Here is a 17,680-nt window from a genome sequence, read left to right as displayed (position 1 = left end):
GCAGTGTTGTGCTGGTTGCTCAAGGCCAGCATGCAGGAGACAGGTTCTCTAGGCTTGCTCATCAGGACACATTGTGACTGGCCTATCTTGCAGCTGGGAGAATCTCAGTGTGGTGCAGATGAGCGGCTCCATGGCATAGAGCAAGGTACCTTGAGCAGCCCAGACGCAGTGAAGCATAGGCTGTGCTGCAGGGGATGGGCTCTGCACCATGCAGTGGAGACCATAGGGCTTGGGGACAAGGGATGATGGGGTGTCTTCTGTCCTCTCCCATCTGCCCAGAACTCACCATTTCACTTGGCTGGTTGGGATCAAATGCTGCAGGAGCACCTCTCTCTGTGCTGGGCAAGTACAACTGGGATTTGCCATTGCAGTTTGGGGAGCTAAAGGAACACGGAACAGGCTGGGGCATTTATTTTCCTACTGCGCTGCTAGTGTGCAGGGCCGTGCTGGACCAGCTGCATGGGGCCAGCAGGAGCCTGCAGCTCCTGCAGCCTGAGCTGAGCTGTTGGACCAGCACATCCTGCAGCTTACCTTGCAGCCCCTTCTGATTCTGCCTCATTCCTTCATTGTAACCTGCAGGACCCCATTGTGCACCTTCTATTGCTCTTTTACATAGTTATGTACCATTCCTTTAACTAATTCTCCATCTACCCTAATGTTTATTACAACCAATAAGGATTAGGAGGCCAGATCCAGATTCTAACTGGTCAGACATGGAGTTTTGAAATGTTCTTTCTGCTCTTCGATTTGTGTGACTCTTTTCTGAACTTCTTCCAGTCCAGCACTAATGTGAGAGATTTGAGGGGCTGCCTGAGCAGAGCTGGAGGATGGCAGCAGGGGAAAGGCCCAGCAAATGGTTTCTACACCCCCAATACATCTGTGGCTCACTGGGCAATTGCAGCATTCCAAGAGCGCTGTGCTAGAGCACATGGCAGCATCTCAGAGAACCACAGAATCTCAGACTGGTTTGTGTTGGAAGGGACCTTAAAGCTCATCCAGCTCCAACCCCTACCACAGGCAGGGACGCCTTCCATTGCAGCAGCTGCTCCAAGCCCCTGTGTCCAACCTGGCCTTGAACACTGCCAGGGATGGGGCAGCCACAGCTTCTCTGGGCACCCTGTGCCAGCACCTCAGCACCCTCCCAGGGAAGAGCTTGTGCCTAAGAGCTCATCTCAGTCTCCCCTGTTCTGGCAGGTTAAAGCCATTCCCCTTGGCCTGTCCCTACAGGCCCTTGTCCAAAGCTCCTCTCCAGATTTCTTGTAGCCCCTTTAGGCACTGGGAGGTGCTCTAAGGTCTTCCTGGAACCTTCTCTTCTCCAGGGAAACCTTATTTTCGGCAAAGCAGAGTGAGAGCTGACGTGGGAGTGCCATAGAGATGCTGCCGCTAGGCTACCTGCCATGCTCCAGTGTGGACCATTGCAAAGCGAACCCCTCTTGGTGTCACCCCCAAAGCCAGCAGAGCTGCCCATCACCGCGGGGCCTGGAGCCGCCTGGTGCGGGTGGGGATGGGGTGTGGGCTGCCGAGTCCTGTTCCCTCCGCGTGCTGCGGGCATCCCCGGAACCCGCTCCAGGGAGCGGCCCGGCCCGGGCGGTGAAGGGACCGGAGCTCCCCACCGGGCGGGGCGGGCGCGGAGGCTCCGTGGGCGCGGATTGGGCACCAGGAAGAGCAGGGGGGGCCGGGCGGGGGATGCTCCGCGCCGCCGCAGGTGCCGCGCTCCAGAACCGCCCGGGCCGGGCCGGGTTGAGTTGCCCCGGGAAGCGGAGCGATGCCGGCGGCGATCGCCGTTCTGTAACCCGCACCCCGCCTTCCTCCTCCTCCCACCCACGGGTCCGGGGGCGCAGAGGGGGAGAGGAGGCGGCGGCAGGCGCGGGGCGGGGGCCGCCGCCGCCCCCCGAGCATCCATCCATCCCTCCATCCATCCCTCCCTCCATCCCTCCCTCCGCGCCGCCTCCCTCCCTCCCTGCCGGCTCTATGGTGTGAGGGCAGCGATGCACAAGCACCACCACTGCTGCAAGTGCCCCGAGTGCTACGAGGTGACGCGGATGGCGGCCCTGCGGCGCATGGAGCCCCCCTCCTACGGCGAGTGGCAGCACGAGCAGTACGGGTACGGCGGGTACGGTTCACAGACCCTGCCCGCGCCCGGGGGCGCCGCGCCCGCCGCCCGCGGCAAGGCCAAACTGGGGGGGGGGCCCCCCCGGGACCCCGCCGCGCTGAAGCAGCCGCCGCCGCCGCCGGGGAAGAGCGCGCCCAAGGTGAACGGGAGCGGCCCGGGTTGGTGGCCCGAGTGCACGTGTTCCACCCGCGACTGGTACGAGCAGGTACGGGCCAGCCCCGGGCAGCGGCTCCCCGGTGCGGGGCGGGTGCGGGATGGGGCGGGCGGGGACCCGGGGTACCCCGGGGCGCGTGGCGGGGCCGTGGCAGCGTCACCCCGGCGGCTCCGAGGGCGGATGCTGACGGTGCCGGCGCGTTGTTGCGGTTGCCGTCGTTGTCGCTCGGGCTCGGCTGCCGGCATCGCCCGGGTTGGCAGCGCCGTCGCTCCCGGGCCGGCTCTCATGGGAGCTCCGCACCGGGGCCGAGCGAGGTCTCGCCTGGCACAAGGTGGGCGTCGGACGCGGTGGTTTTGGACTCCCCACCCGAGTGCTCGCCGCTCCCGTGCCGTTGTGCGAAGCCGCGGCGGTGCGGACGCATCCCGCCGTGCGCGTTCGGCGCGGGGTGCGCTGCCCGCTGGGCAGCCCCGCGGGCTGGCTTCCGACCCGCTCCCCATGGATCCGGTGCTGCGTCCCTGCTCCCCACATCATTACGTAACGCTGCTCTGGTCGCTGGCAAGCTGTGTGCGTTCTGCCCCGATTCACTGCCTCCATTTCTTCCCACACAGTCATTTTATTAGTGCTGTCCTCCAGGACCCATTCTGAGGCTGTCTCTCTCTTTCTCCCCTAAATGGAGAGACCAATCTTGATTTGAACCCCCAGCTTAGAAAATGGTTGGATCTGTTTGCAAAGCGTTAAAATGGAGGCTAGACCCTGCCTGAAAAACAGTTTACCCTGCTTTAGAGAAAGGCATCTCAATTTGCTGCTTCTGTCTCTTTCATTCATTATCTTCAAACCTCACATGATTTCTTATTGATCCTTCTAATTATTATTTCAAGATGCTGTAGCAGGCAGACACAAGGGAATCAATGGGAATTCTCTCCTCCTCTCCCCGCAGAAAACACAACCCTCTTCTTTGCTTCCCCTGGTCTTTTCTTCATTACAGTCACAGGCTGTAGCTCTGGTTGAAATAATTAGATTCAAAGCTGATCTGCTCAGATGATGTTTACAGAAAGCCACCCAAAACCCACCTTCTTATCAGCCTGGTCCTGCTTTCTGTCTCTTTCTCTGCCACTCTTTGCATCAAAATCAGCCTCAGCTCTCTCTCGTTGGCTGATTCCTGGCAAGCATTCTTCCATCTTTCCTTTGCTATCTATTCCTTCCCTCTACCCAGCAGCAAGCTCAGGGAGCTGGGGAGGAGCAGGGAACTGAAGCATGTCTGCTCCCTCCTTTCCACTCCTGCTTGCATGGCAGGCCCGGCCCAGGGCTCCTGTTGCAAGGGAAGGAAGCGCTGCCAGCTGCAGTGCTGCTGTGGCAGGCTGGGCAGGGAGCTCTTCATGGGTTTGCAGTGGTGCAGCAGAAATCATTGTCTCTTTGTGGAGCTGCCACAGCGCTTGGGCTGCTCTGAAGGTGCACGTTGGGAATCTCTACTTGCCCTCAGCCTTCTGAAGATGAAAATAGTAATAATAATAGTAACAATAATAATATCAGAAGCTCCTCACACATTGCAAGTGACAGAGGATGCCAGTGTGTGAGGCTACATGAGCATGGCAGGAGCTGCATGTAGAGTGTGACGTGTGTGCTATATGTGCTGCTTGTATCAGAGCAGGCAGCCTTGCTCCCTGGTGTGTAGCAAATGTATGCAATGAGTAAAGCTTTACAGCGAATACCTCAGCAACGCTCCCCTTCTGATCCAAGGGTGCCAAGTGCCTGAGCCTTAAGGAATCCATGTTCTTCCCAGTCCTGTGGTGGGGAGAGGGACAAGAGGTGGTAAAATGGCCATGGCTGGGCATAGCGTGTTCCCAGGCGGACAGGTTTGGCTCTGGGAGGCTGGGAGCTGCTGGTTCCTGGGTAGGTTTGGCCAGACGCTGTGGATGCAAAGCTGGTTTGCAAAAGCTGAGGCGGCAGCTCCAGCTTTCGTGTCCTTGGGAGCCTTGGCTACCGGCAGGGCTGCCATTTTTCAGGGCTGCCTCTTTAACTGAGCTCCCTGTCCCTGGAAGCACTTCCAGCAGCAGAGGTGGGAAGAGGTGTGGGGGCCAGAAGCATCCCCGGGACAGCAGGGATGGGTTCGCTCTTGGGCAGCTCCACCACCTCTCATTTAAGCCTTTTTTCTCGCCTTGCTGCTCAACGTAAGCAGGGGAGCGTGCGCAGGCTGCGTGCGCGGGGCTGGCCGCGTGCGTGCATGCTGACATGGGAAGTGTGCTCACGGTTGCATATGGTGGTGGTGGATGTTCTCTGACATCATGTGTGCTCACAGACCCGTGTGCAGCGGGTGGGACGTGCCCACGTGTGCTGCCCCACACATGGCAAGGTACCTGCATCCACTGCCTTCTGCCAGCCTCAGTGCCCTCTCCTCCTGCCTCACCCCTGCTCCAGGACACAAATTAGCTTGCTCAGGCAATGCCAGTAACTGAGAACACCTAATCCTGACCACAGGGAAGGAGGAAATCTCTGAGCTCTGGGTTTCTCATTTCTCTTTGCTTTGCCTTTCCTCTCCCTTATGAGATCTCTTTAATTTCTTCTCCTTTATCTATGTTCCCTGTTCATTAGTCCCTGCTCCCTGCCCTTGCTGTTGTTGCTGTGCTCTCTTGTTCCCATTACCATCCCTCTGGCTGGCCCTGCACCCTCCTTGTCCCCCGTTGCTTGCTGATACCAGAGAGGTGTGAGAGGAGAACTCCAGGCTTTAGGGGAGCAATGGCAGTGTTACCCAGGGAAGCAGCCCTGATGTGTGGCACTAGAGGACCAGAGCACTTGGACCACTGAGGGTCAGGCAACAGTGAACACATTTCCCTCCCACATCCCTCCACATGGAAGATCCAGCCCTGTGGTTTAGCTCACTCTGAGGTCCCTGGTGCTGGGCACAGTGGCTGGAGCCAAGGGTTTCACCAGCGTCTTCATGTCCAAGGGTGGCTGGGGCACAGGTGCTTCCTCTAATGGCTGTGGAAGGGGCCAAAGGCAGAGCAGGTCCCAACCATGTGGCTGGGAAGTGCCCCAGGTCCGCTGGCCCTGCTTGGCCAGAAATGTGGTGTCCACTGACCCCACTTTCCACAGCCCCTTTCTCCCTCTTGGAGGGATCAGGAGGATGCAGAGCGGGGTTAGAGCAGCATCAAAATGAATCCCTGACCACCTACAAGTGCCCAGAGCATGGAGGCTTGTGTGGCTCTCCTGGAAGAGGTCATGGCCAGGCAGGTGGTGGAGGGAGACAGGTCCTTCCTGCCCATTTCCAGCAATGAGTGTTCCACCAAAGGCAGTTTCTTTCCATGCACACACATTGCTTGGTGTAGTTCCTCCTGTGCACTGGGAATTACCTGGAGGAGGTGGGCACAGGGCATCTCACCTTGCTGGAGCGTGGAATCTCCAGGTGTTGCTGGATCTGGGGCTCCTGGCTCTTGTGGCAATGGCTGGTGAGGGGAGGACAGAGCCTTGGGGAGGCCATCGGGCTGGGTGTCCGTATGAGGAGCAGGCACAGCTGGAGGAGAGGAGGGAGGGCACCGAGGGCAGGCGGAACACGGCTGCTCCGTGGGAAATGGCTGAAGCCCCAGATGTTCCCTGAGGAGGTGCGAGGGAGGGTGAGAGGAACAGGGTGCCGGGACACGGAGGCAGTGGAGGTGGTGAGGTTGGCAGGGTGATGTTGCTATGGCTACTCCCGTGCTATTCATAGAAGAAATTAGCTAAATCTTTGCACTGAAAGGTGGAGGAGGAGGGAGGAGGAAGCCGTTCTCCACGTTCGGAGGGAAGGAGAGAAGCCAAAACAGGAAGGGGGTGAAGTTTTCCTCCTTTGCTCTGTGCCTGCACGTGGAGGGGCACTGGGGGAAGCGCCGCTGCCTGCCCTGCCCAGCATCCAACATCCAGCTCTGCCTGGATCCCCGCAGAGCACCCACACCGCGCCCCGCGCAGCGGGACGAGCTCTGCCTCATGCCAGGAGCACAGGAGACATCCTGTTAATTAAAGACAGGCAATCTGGGGAAGGTATTTTTGGCAACCTAAATGTAGATACAACTGTAGTGAAACTTGCCCCTTGCGGCTGGCTCTGCCGCTGAACACAGCACTCCTCTGCTCCTGACCCCGGCCACCAGCTCGGTCCCTGCTCTCCTCCACCTCCAGCATCTCTTCCAGTGTGTCCTCCCACCAGCCGGAGTTCCGAAAGGGTCTTCCCTCTCCACCATCCCTCATTGCGCTCCACTCCCTCGTTGTGAGTTTGATTCCCATCCCACAGACCTGTTTGTCACCTCCTCACTCACGATGTGTAAATCTGCGTGTCTGTTCCTAATATATCTCCCTCCATCTGATTTCACCTCTCAGCTTGTTTCTTGGGCATCTCCGTCTGGTGATCCTGCCGTCATCACCCAGTTGAGTTGCTATAACCAGGTTCTCAGCTGCTGTCCTGCCCCCAACTCCAGCCTCACACCCCACTCCCACACAGTTCTGGGGCCAGATGAGATCTCTGATGGTCTTGACCTTCCCCTCCTGCTACCCAACTGGAGCCAAAGCCCAGTTCATGCTTTATAAAGTCATTCCCCATCCATGTGCATTCCCTTGGGGAAACTTGTTCCTTAACACCCAGATGCCTGGTGAGATGGTTCCCTTCACCCACCCCAAAGCATCCCATGTCCTGCTGTCACCCCTGGGCCGGGCTGAGGAGGCTCAGATGTTCTCAAGTGCTCCTTCCCAAAACACACCAGGTTCATTTAGGACAGCAGTGGCAGGGGGATTGGAACTGGATGATTTTAAGGTTCTTTCTAACCCAAACCATTCTATGATTTGATTCCTTGGTTTCTTTAGTCGCCTGTAAGACTTTTCTCCCTTCCCTTGTGGATGTGAATCCCTCATACAAGGGACTGTGTGCTTATGCTTGCTGACCCTTCTGATGCATTCCATTAATATGGTAAGGGATAATATTGGAATTAGAAAGGGGAGTTGAAGGACTTGACCTTAGCCCCGCTGTGGCAGGATTACCAACCGTTTCAGGAGGGATATGGCCAACATGCAGATGGCTTGTTGTGAAGGACTGAGGTGGCAGGAAGAAGACCTTCAGCCCCCACCAGCCCTCACTGCTGCTGGAGGATTCTCCCTGCTCCCTGTGGCCGTGCTTTCCCTGATGGTTTTGGGTGTTACATGGCTGGGACCTGCCTGAGCCCCATCCTGACCAGTGCGGGGATGTGCCAGCCATGTGCTCCAGGGCGGAAGGTGCCATGGGTGGGGTGAATGAGAGGGAACCACAGGGGTGGCCGTACCAGAGGTCCCTCCACGAACCCTGGGTGCAATGGGGGGTGGGAGGTGGAAGTGAAGCAGAAACTGCTGCCGTCCCTGGAGAGCTGCCTTGTTCTGGTGAGCCCCTCTGCAGGGCATGTGCTGGGATGGGAGGAGAGCAGCTTCCGCTCCTGCTTTAGCTGCAAATGCTCATTTAGAGAGAGAGGAAATCATTAAGACTAATCAGGCCGTAATCAGCCAGGGCCGTGGCTGTATGCTGGGTGCCTGCAGTGCACAGGGATGCAGGATGCTCTCCCTGGGGACTGTGATCTCTGGATCCAAGGAGGGATCAGGGCCAGCACTGGTCTGCACTGGGACATGAGGAGTTTGGTGTGCTTGGGGCATGTGGGGCTCTGCCTGCTGCCCAAACCTTATGTGCTGTGGGGGTAACAGTGTATTCCTAGCTCTGCATCACAGCTGGAATATGGGAGCAGGCATAATGCTGTGGGCTGTGCTAATGCTCACAGCTGGTTTTAGCACATGCAAAAGGAATGACACAGGGATCCCTCAAGGGCCCTCAGTGCAGATCCAACCATGTACTATGAACATATATGAGGGACTTGGAGGTGGAAACCTTTAATACAGCATTTAAGAAATTCGGAATAGCTCAGTCTGAAATGAAGTTCCTGGTTCAGTCTGCAGAAACTCACTTGGATGGGGTTGCTGAAGGACTGCTCAGGAGATGTGACTATTCTGGGGGCACATGGTGCTTCAGAACACCTCGGACCAGGCCCCAGAATACCCTTTTGTCACTTTTGTATTAAGTGGAGTTTGGTTGAGGGCTCTGTGGATGGATTTTAGTTTGGTTTTGTCCCACATAAACATTTTTCTTAACAGTTTGTAACTACGAATTACTGAAGAAAAGAAAATGAGATATTTTTATCCCAGGACCAAAGATATCCTTATTTAATGATGTCTCTTATTCACTCAATTTTTTCCCCTGTACATGTGTATTTGTCTGAAGAGGGGAGGAAGCACATGAGTCAGATGATAATAACTCGTCCTGTGAAGAAAGGGAATTGAGTCCATTGCATTTGGTGCTGCGGGTCAGAGGGAAGCTCTGGAGCCCAGCAGCAATGCAAACTGGGTCACTTATTTTAGCGGGCTGAGCTGGAACAGGATGTCTGACTTTCAAGTGTGAGCACACCGGCCTCAGTGGTTTCTGAATGGAAACTTGGGCTCCCCAGGGCTGCTCTCCAGGGAAGCTTCCCCCTTCCTGCTGAGTGAAGGCTTTTCCCAGTCCCTGCTCGCTCTAAAACAGGAAGGAACCAAAGACTAAGAAACTGCACCAAACCCAAGGCTGACCCCGCAGCTGCTGCCTGTGTCCACGTTACACTGTGGGCGCTTCAGTGGCTTTGCCAAAGATCCTTGTGACCGGGGACCTCTCAATTTCCCTGTTTCCGGATGGCCGCGGTGATTTGAGCCGGTGCCGAGGTAGCCTCAGGGCCTGCCCGTGCCACTGAGCCAGCCCAGCTCTGCCCCGTGCCAGGGCAGTCGGGACTGGCACAGACCCAGAGCTCCAGAGCCGGCCCCAGCAGCATCCCCTGGGCTGTTCGTGCTACGGCTGGAGCTGTGCAGGAGGGGGACGCGGGGTCAGGCTCTGCCTGTGCTCCTCTCCGTGCGGACACGCTGTTGGGGGGCAGGTGCCTCCCCCTGCCCAAACGGTGTCACTCAATAGGGTGGAAGGGAGGGGAGGGAGACTCCTCCTGGCCATGAAACTCTTCAGTCCGCACAAGTTTCCAGCCTCCGTTTCCTTTTGCTCCCTATCCCCACCTCAGCCTGTGGAAACCCTGAGGAATGCAGCCCTTCCTCAGGGCTCTGCAGCCCTCTGATGCTCCCAAGCACCCTTGGCTCTGGCCATCATATAAAGAGCCCATGAAGGCAAAACGAGGTGAGCACAGGGAGCTGTGACAAGGGGACCAGCCCCTGGCAGCAGTGGTGCCTCTGCTCTTGAGAATGAAAGGGGTAGGAAGGCAAAAGCATGGATTTGGTACTGAGATGTAGGAAAAACCTTACATCTGAACCAGCAGAGAGCCAGGCTTTGGTACAGGAAGGTATGTGCTGTGTTTGTTAATGGGAGGTGTGTGAGGTGGCTTCCCTGGGCATGGCCAGGTGAAAGAGATGGGTCCATAGGCATGCAGCATCTGGGGGAGCTCAAAGCACACTGGAAGGGTGGTGCCAGAACCTCTCTGCTCCATGTCCCTGCCCTGCAGCAGGAGCAGACCCAGGGCTCATCCCTTCCCTCACCTCGGGCACAGGGAGCTTCTGGAATGGGTTTCTGTCTGTCCTCAACCCCAGGCTGCTATGGAGGAGCTGTGTCTTCTTGGGTGCTCTGGGAGATGATGTTTCTGGCAGTGACTTCTTGGGCTTTGTGTTGATGCAGGAGCCAGCCCCAGTGTTGGGAAAAGCAGTGTCTGTGCAGTGGGTAGGGAATGTGGTGTGGAGCAGATGAGCCTGTGGGAGTTGCTCAGGGTGAGTGGTGGTGCGCAGGGGCTCTCCACGTGTGCTGTGCTGGCAGGATCCTGGCTCGCTCCTGTGACAGAGATTCATCATTAGCTTGGTGCATCCCGCTGCTGTGTCAGCATCACACCGTGCCTCCGTATCCCAGAGCCGGTACCTGTGCGTTCACAGCGAGCACCCAGCACTGCAGGGTGCTGCCAGAGAGCAGCTGCTCCCATAGCTGTGAGTGCACAGCTTTCTCTGTGCCTTCACACCCAGTAAAAGAGAAATCAAAGCAGATGGAGCTGGGCTACAAGCAGCCCTCTGTGTCCACCTTGTTTAGATGCTTCTGTTGGGCATCTCCCTGCTTGGCCTCTGCCCCGGAGAGCTTTTAAAAGGATGTAAAAACTGAATTTCCCTTATCTGCAGAGCAATTTCCTGATGATTGTTACTATTCTACCTCAGATGGTGTGAAGCAAAGGATATTAAAAGGCAGATTGACTTTCCACTCTGATCCAATCTGGGGAAGTTGCAGAAATAAAGGAGTTAAGTTAGTACTTGGATTCTCATGCACTGGTACAATGTCCTGTGCATCCCTCAGTGCGTGACATGGGGCACACCAGCCTCCTGTACAGACCAGCTCTGCACATTAGGCCTGCCATTTGTCCCCTTGCTTGATCAATCTAATAGCTTTTTATGACAACATGGCAAGGTGGGTCAACAAGGGCAGAGCAGTGGATGTCATCTACCTTGACTTCAGCAAGGCTTTTGACACTGTCTCCCTTAACATCCTCGTATGTAAATTTAGGAAATGTGGGTTAGGTGGATGGACAGTGAGGTGGATCGAGAACTGGCTGAATGGCAGAGTTCAGAGGGTTGTGATCGGTGGAGTGGAATCCAGTTGGAGACCTGTAGTCAGTGGTTTTCTCCAGGGGTCAATTCTGGATCTGGTCTTATCTAACTTGTTTATCAATGACCTGGATGGAGGGCTGGAGTGCACCTCAGCAAGTTTGCTGGTGATGGGAACCTGGAGCAGTGACTGATACACCTGAAGCTGTGCTGTCTTCAGCAGGATCTCCATAGGCTGGAGAATTGGGCTGAAAGAAACCTGAGGAGGTTCAACAAGGGCCAGTGCAGGGTCCTGCCCCTGGGCAGGAACAACCCCAAGGACCAGCACAGGCTGGGGCTGACCCACTGGGGAGCAGCTCAGCTGAGAAGGACCTGGGAGTGTTGGTGGATGCCAAGTTCCCCATGAGCTGCAGTGCCCTTGAGCCAGGAGGGACAGGAGTGTCCTGTGCTGCATTGGGAGGAGTGTGGCAGCAGTCGAGGGAGCTGATCCTGCCCCTCTACTGACCCTGGTGAGGCCACATTTGGAGTCCTGTGTCCAGTTCTGGGCTCCTCAAGGAGCTACTGGAGGGGGTCCAGGGGAGGCCACAAAGATTCTCAGGGGTCTGAAGCATCTCTCTCATGAGGAGAGACTGCAGGAGCTGGACCTGTTGAGTCTACAGAAGAGCAGACTAAGAGGGGATCCCATCAATGCAGATCAGTATCTCAAAGGCAGGTGCCAGGAGGATGGTGTCATACTCTTCAGTGGTGCTCAGGGACAGGATGAGGAGCAATGGCCATAAACTAAAGCACAAGTTTCACCTCAATGTGAGGAAGATTTTCTTTCTGTTGCGGGTAGTAGAGCACTGGCACCAGCTGCCCTGGGGAGTTCTGCAGTCTGCCTCTCTGGAGACATCCCAAATCCACCATGGACACATTCCTGTGTAACCTGCTCTAGGTCACCCTGCTTTAGCAGGGGGTTGGACTAAATGATCGCTAGAAGTCCCTTCCAACTTAATGACTCTGGTATTCTGTGATCTCCGGAGGCTCCTGTTTGAGTCCTGTTGCTGGTTAAGTTAGAAGTGATTTTATATGTGGGCAAAATTCAGTTGCCATTGGTCAGGGATGTCTGCAGTGCAGGTTTGCTGTCTGGAGGAGGTACATAATCCTTGACCTTTGTGGGTTGGCCTGTGCTGGCTGTGGAGGAGGTGAAGCTGTTGCAAAGCTTCAGGATTTCAGCTCTGGAGAGAATATCTTGAACTTTCTGTTCAGTGTCTGCACTTGGTTCCCATGTGCCAGACCTGAGAGCAGTCCCTGTGGAAATGAAGCTGTGGCTGCCCCATCCCTGGCAGTGTTCAAGGCCAGGTTGGACACAGGGGCTTGGAGCAACCTGCTCTAGTGGAAGGTGTCCCTGCCTGTGGCAGGGGTTGAACTGGATGAGCTTTAAGGTCCCTTCCAACCCAAACCAGTCTGGGATTCTACGCAATGCCACAGGACAAGGCTCAGCCCTTGGAAGCAAGCAAATGAGCCTTCTATGTTTGCATTTAATCCCACCTTTTCCTTTGGTTGAAATCTTGGCAAAATCATCATATTCTGCAATTCCTACCTTTTTCCCAGCAGATGACAGTAATAGAAGCAGGGGTGAAAGGTGGTGCCTATAGCAGGCTGGGGCTTGGGTGCCCCCAGAGAACTGTGTTTAGTGCCTGTCACTCATCCGGAGTACAGCCCAAGGGCAGTGGTCCCTTTCGGATGACTGCCCAGAAGTGATATCTGAAGGTGTTTGTGAAAGGCTGCATCCTGCTCCCGAGGTGTGTCAGCCGGTGTCACACAGTGCTGCTCTCTGTCCTGCTGCTCTCTGCACATGCTGCAGTGGAAGTGCTCCAGCCCGTGGGGCTGTGGGCTGCTGGGAGGAGGCTTCCCTCTGCTCTGCATGCAGACCTTGGCAGCTTTAGCCATGGAGGCAGCTGCCCCAGAAGTGCTCCAGGCTCTCCTGGTGCCTCTGCAGTAGCCTTACTCCGTTAGCTCCTGGGCTGTGGCTGTCACCAGGACCATTGTGTAGTGCTCAAGCACTTGATTGCTTGACACGTGTGAATGCAAGGCTCTGCTTCTGTCAGCCCCCATGAGACCAGAGATCTCTTGAATCCTGACCTTCAAACCTCATTCCCCTTCACTGCTATTCCCTTTGACTCCTGTTGCTGCCCAGATTTTCCCAGCAGCTGTTCTCTGCCTTGCTGGCTTTGCACCTGGATCAAGCTCTCTGCCTTTGTGCAGTGACCCACCTTGCTCCCCAAGGTCCACCTTCCCCGCAGCCTCCTTCTGTAGCCCTGTGCAACCCCTTGTGCCTCTTCCTGATGGATGGAGTTCAGGGCACCTCCAGCTCTGCTGGCCTTTGGTGGTCTTGCTGACATGTGATTTGTGCTGTAGGGATTGGAACTTTTCTCTTTCCATTTGTAACCCCCCCAAGCACAAACAGGGTTTAGTAAATAATAATAATGTGATGAAGCCATTTAGATGGAAGAGATCTGACAGCCCCCATTGAATGTGGTTTGAATGCACAGCCCTGTCTCCTCCCTGCATGCAGCAGCCTCCTGCTCCTTAGGGCATAAATTACTTACCATTCCCTATAGAATTGAGGGCATGGTTAATTCATCAGCATGGTCCCGCTGCCCAGCAAAAAGTGATGACGTCCTCTCCCCTCCCCTGGCTCGCAGAAGGCTCAGTACATGTGCCTGCCTGATAGAGGGAGGCAGAGGGTTTTCATTTTCAGGCCCTCTGCTTGTTTCTGAGCCTTAGGTCTTGCATGACCCTCTGGTAGACTAGGCAGGGTGTACGTGTTGGAATATTTGCAAGTGGAAGTCAGAGACAATGCCCAAACACCTTTCTTGTAGTAGCTGGAATAGCTGGCCACAGGAGGCAAGCAGGGATTTCCTCGTCTGAATTCCTCCTGACCATGTGTGACTTGGTTTCAAGCAGCCACTCACATGCAGCATCTCCTGGGTCCCATCTGGAGCCTGAGTGGGAAATTGTGCTCCTAGCAGTATTCTGAGCTGTAAGAATCACTAGTGTGGAATGGCTGCAGAGGATGCTCAGTGCACAGTGAGCAGGCTAGACAAAGTATTTCCTTAGGGTTCACCCCTATGTGAGTGAGGCAGTGCAATGTGTGATTTGTGGGCTATTAGAAATTCAACAAAGAGACTGCAGTAGAGCTCAGTGGAGGACTCAGGCTGGACCTGCAAAAGCCTCTGTGACATTATCATACAGAACATTTCTCCCTGGGAGGGATCCAAAGCATCATTTGTGGAGTTGAAGTCATATCATAAATCACAGGGCACGTGATGGGCTACATTCACTTAGACTGCCTCTCTTGCATCCTTCCTGGAAACTCATCTGGTAAGAGCTGACCTCTGGCACATCAAGTTTCAAACATCCATCGTTTGTTAATTGCTGGCAGTAGAAGTGCTGCTTTTTTGCCTTGAAATGTGGAATCCCTTCCTAGAATTGCACTGGGGACCAATAAAAGCCAGTGCCAGGTTTAATATATGCTATCTCACAAATTATCTAGATTAAATACAAGGAGTGTGTACTGCCAGAGAGGGGATATTCCCAGCTCAACATTGCTTCTGGGCCATGGAGATCCCAAGACACTGGACCTGAAAATTGTGCTTCTCTCATGTGTGTGGGAGGGGTTTGGCAGTGCCTGGAAGTGGCCATGTCTGCCTGAGCTAGAGAATTAACTGCCATTAAAAAGATGGGTTTGTAACCAATAGTTACAGCTGCAGGAAATATCAGAAAGCATCTGAATAAATCAGATTAACTCCCTCCATCCATGAGAGCAGAACCTTTCAGGGCAAGATTTAAACTATGATCTGGTTGACCCCAAGTTCTCCCACCTATGAACTGAGGAGAGTGAAAAGTCCAGAAGTATGACCAACTAAACAAGGGATGGTGGGGACTGCCATGCTGGGTAACGTGAGGAAGCTCAGTCCATGTGAACCCAGAGAAGGACAATGAGGAGGTAGCCTGCTCCTGCGAAAATACCACAGGGTCAAAGAGGCCATTGGACTCTGCAACCAAACCACCCTCATTACTAGGCAGTGGTTGCTATTAATTGCTGCACTGCCCCACACTTTGACTTGTTTGCTTCTGACTGTGTTGTTTCACAGAATCACACACTGGTTTGGGTTGGAAAGGACTTTAAATCTCATCCAATTCCAACCCCCTGCCACTGGCAGGGACACTTTCCACTAGAGCAGCTTGCTCCAAGCCCCATCCAGCTTGGGCTTGAACTAAAGCAGGGGGCTCACCTCCCCTTGTAGCTCATATCTTTTAGCATTTGCCCGTCTTGCTCTGGCTGTTCTTCGCGCAAGCCTTGGAATGACAATGCACGTCCTAGCTCACTCCTGACCTTCCAGGCTTTCCCACCGCTTGCTGTTGCATGCCAGCAGCAATGTCGGCTTTGTCATTAATCTTACGTTTCTCACTTAGGGTCGCCTTTCCCTTACGCTTCTGCTCACACCATCACTTCCCCTTGCCCCGAGCAGGGGCTGTGCGACGGCTGCGGCCGGCCCAGAGCCTTCAGGAGGTTGCGCTGCTGGACAGCTCCGGCGCGGCGGCACCGCTCCGGCCCCGCAGCCCCTTCGGGCCTCGCCCAGCCTCTTCCTGCCTGCTCCTGCCTGCTCCTGCCCTGGCCTGCCTGCGCTTGCCCTCTGCACCTGTGTCCCTCGCACGATATGCAACGAGCTTATGAGCAGAGGGAAGCCCAGGAGGAGGAAGACCCTCTCTCTGGGTGCCCCTCCTCAGGGTTTTCCACAAACCTCACGTCCTAAGAGGTTTAAAGCATGCATGTGGTGGTGTGGGGAATGAACCGAGGCTGCTGAGCAGAGGGTTTACTCCAGGGATAACAAGGATGAGGGACCAAACACTGCCACCTCTCTGAGGGCATGTTGGCCTCATGCTTAGGAAGGGCAGCAGCAGCTGCTGGAAGGTATGTGAAGGCCTCAAGGCTTATTTGCTGGCAATATATCCCTCCCTCCCTCAGGACTTCCTTCCCTACTGCTCTTATTCCCTAATCCCTTCAGATAAGGTTTGGTGCTGGTGAGATTCTGGCCTGAAACTGGGAGTTCCCAGTCCTCCCTATCTCCTTCCCAGCAGCTGAGGCCATGGGGTGTGCAGGACACATCAGGCCTAAAGAGGAGATAGATGCCCAGATGATGTATGTGACCCTGCTTCCGCCCAGGGTTATTCGACACCTGAGGAGAGATGAGAGCAGAGCCCTTCCTGCATTGCTCCCTCCTGCCTGGCCCAGCGGGTCCATGGTGGCATGGGATGGAGAGGCAGTGCACTGCGAAGGGCTGGGTTCTCCACTCAGCTTGGTGACATCCCACTTTTGTCTCCTCACAGGCCAACCCCGCTCCCATTATCGTGAACCCAGAGTCGCTGGAACAAGGGCTCTCTGTAAGTCTCCTGGCTTTGTTTTGCTTCCTTTAAACAAGTGGTGTGTTTTCCCTGCTCAGTGGCGCAGGAAAGGCTCCTTCAGCACAAGGAAGCCCTGGTGAGGTGGCAGAGGAGCCCAGTACCTGCACCAGATTCCCACAGCACATTCTATCCCCAAACCTCATTGGGGCTGGGTGATGCTGAACAAAGCCAAAGCAAGCAGCAACTGATGCTGGGGACTCCAGTGCAGGGAGGGCACAAGGCAGGAGGCACTTGGAGGGCCATGCTGTGGAGTAAGCAGGCATCAGAGGAACAGGAGAAGCTGGACTGCTGGCAGTCCCATTCTGGGGAGATCTTATCACTCTACAACTGCCTGAAGGAAGGTTGTAACGAGGTGGGGTCGGTCTCTTCTCCCAAGGAACAAGGGATGGGACAAGAGGAAACAGCCTCAAGCTGCACCAGGGCAGGTTTAGATGGAGCTGAGGAACAATTCCTTCCTCAGAGGGTGCTCAGACATTGGAACAGGCTGACCAGGGTAGGGCTGCAGTCACCATCCCTGCAAGTGTTCACACAGCGTGGAGACGAGGCCTCAGTGCCATGGGTTAGGGGTGGCCTTGGCAGGGCTGGGAATGGTTGGACTTCGTGAGCTTAAAGGTCTTTTCCAACCTGGTTGATTCTATGTTTCTATGATTCAGGGCTCCCACACAGCCACTTACTCAGCCTCCCATGTAGGGTGACTGTTGGGGCACCCTCTGGCTTCCTACACTACCTCAGCCCCTGCAGCAGCCCCTCAGGAGGGAGGCCCGTCTCTCTGGCACTCGCTGGCATCACATCCACTGCTCCTCAGGGCAGCAGGACCCATCGGGTGCTGCTCTCCTCTCCTAGCACAGGCTGCCAGCAGCTGAGCAGTGCTTGGTGACTGTTTGCAGGCACAGTGCATTTGGCACTTGGCGCAGTGTAGGGATAATCCTGCTCGGTTCGTTGCAGAGGGTTTGTGTGCTGCCGCTTCCCTCCCTAGAACATTTGTGCATCGTTCCGGCTGGAGCAGTGGAGGGAGCAGAGTGGCCAGCATGGATTCCTGCAGCACTAGGACCATGCTCGTGGGGGGCTCCCCAAAGGATTTCAGTTGACAGCTTGCCAGGACTGGGTGCTTTGCACCTGGTTTTCTTCTGATGCATCAGATTTCAGCTGCCCTCCACATGAATGGAGCAGCACTGGGACTGCGAGCTGGGGCTGGTTTGTCTTTGGAGCCATGCTGGAGGGCTGAGGGTGACTTCTGGTGGTTGAACCTTTCTCATAAAGAGCTGCAGATCTTAGCCTGTGGTGGGGTCAGTGTGCACCAGAGCTGAGCTGGGCTGGTTGGGCAGGGCTATGAAAGGGAAGAGGAGCCCAGCTGAGACCTCTGCAACCCTGTATGGTTTAATTAT

The 17,680-nt window shown here is 55.5% G+C and overlaps 1 protein-coding gene across 1 annotated transcript in view; it reads left to right on the top strand.

Annotated features, from left to right (window-relative positions):
- The first annotated feature begins 16,247 nt into the window (after positions 1-16,247).
- Positions 16,248-17,680, top strand: part of DLG3 (discs large MAGUK scaffold protein 3) — a 32,483-nt gene continuing 31,050 nt past the window's right edge. The window contains exon 1 of the mRNA XM_034063579.1: positions 16,248-16,274. The gene's annotated coding sequence lies outside the window, so the exon portion shown is untranslated. The remainder of the gene's footprint in view (positions 16,275-17,680) is intronic.

This window comes from Melopsittacus undulatus, chromosome 6 (assembly GCF_012275295.1).
Source record: "Melopsittacus undulatus isolate bMelUnd1 chromosome 6, bMelUnd1.mat.Z, whole genome shotgun sequence".
Classification (NCBI taxonomy): domain Eukaryota; kingdom Metazoa; phylum Chordata; class Aves; order Psittaciformes; family Psittaculidae; genus Melopsittacus; species Melopsittacus undulatus.
Note: the sequence above shows the minus strand (reverse complement) of the source record. Positions and strands in the feature narration are given on the sequence as shown.